The sequence below is a fragment of the Penaeus monodon genome, chromosome 32 (genome assembly GCF_015228065.2).
Source record: "Penaeus monodon isolate SGIC_2016 chromosome 32, NSTDA_Pmon_1, whole genome shotgun sequence".
Classification (NCBI taxonomy): Eukaryota; Metazoa; Arthropoda; class Malacostraca; order Decapoda; family Penaeidae; genus Penaeus; species Penaeus monodon.
In genome coordinates, this window is record NC_051417.1 from 27,326,603 (window position 1) to 27,327,334 (window position 732).

Consider the following 732-nt stretch of genomic DNA (forward strand, 5'->3'; position numbering starts at 1 on the left):
TTAAAATTATAGATAACCAAAGCACTAGAATTATGATTATACAAATAATTTGCCAAATTATGATTACATATAGTCATTCACAGCAGAATCATCATCATGCTTTTCTCTAAATAGCATTTTTGTTTCAGCTTATTATGATGATAGAAAATTTTGATTTTTTATACTTGGCTTAAGGTTAATGTAGTAATATTTCTTTAATCACATACACACAAAAGGAAATTCGGACTGTATAAAAAATATCAGCAAGTAGAAAATACGTTTTTTTTTTTGCTCTCTCAATTTTCTCTTTCTGTGTTTACTATTATTAATTTCTCTCTCTAATCATCTGATCTTACTTTCGAGCAATAACAACAACAAAGGTAGAAAAACAATAACGAGGAAAATATAAACATTCTATTCATAATTACAAAACCAGCCACAGCCAAGTAATTAAGAAAATATAAATATTCTGCACTCTAATATCAGCCTTCATTTTAGGCCCGTAGTCGTTAACAGAGAATTCGCAGGTTCAAACAATAAGTAACACGAGAAGCAGAAAATCCGACACTCCAGTAGTGAGATTCAATGCCATTAATTACAAAGGTTTTCCATGTGAATTCTGTTAACCGGAATTTCATAGACACTTTTCATGAAAAATGTTGAAAATCCGATGGCACCGTATGTAAGGTGAGATTCATTCTCTTTAATGCATTTGATTTACGTTGGGTGTAAATGGACGTAATGGAAAGTGGC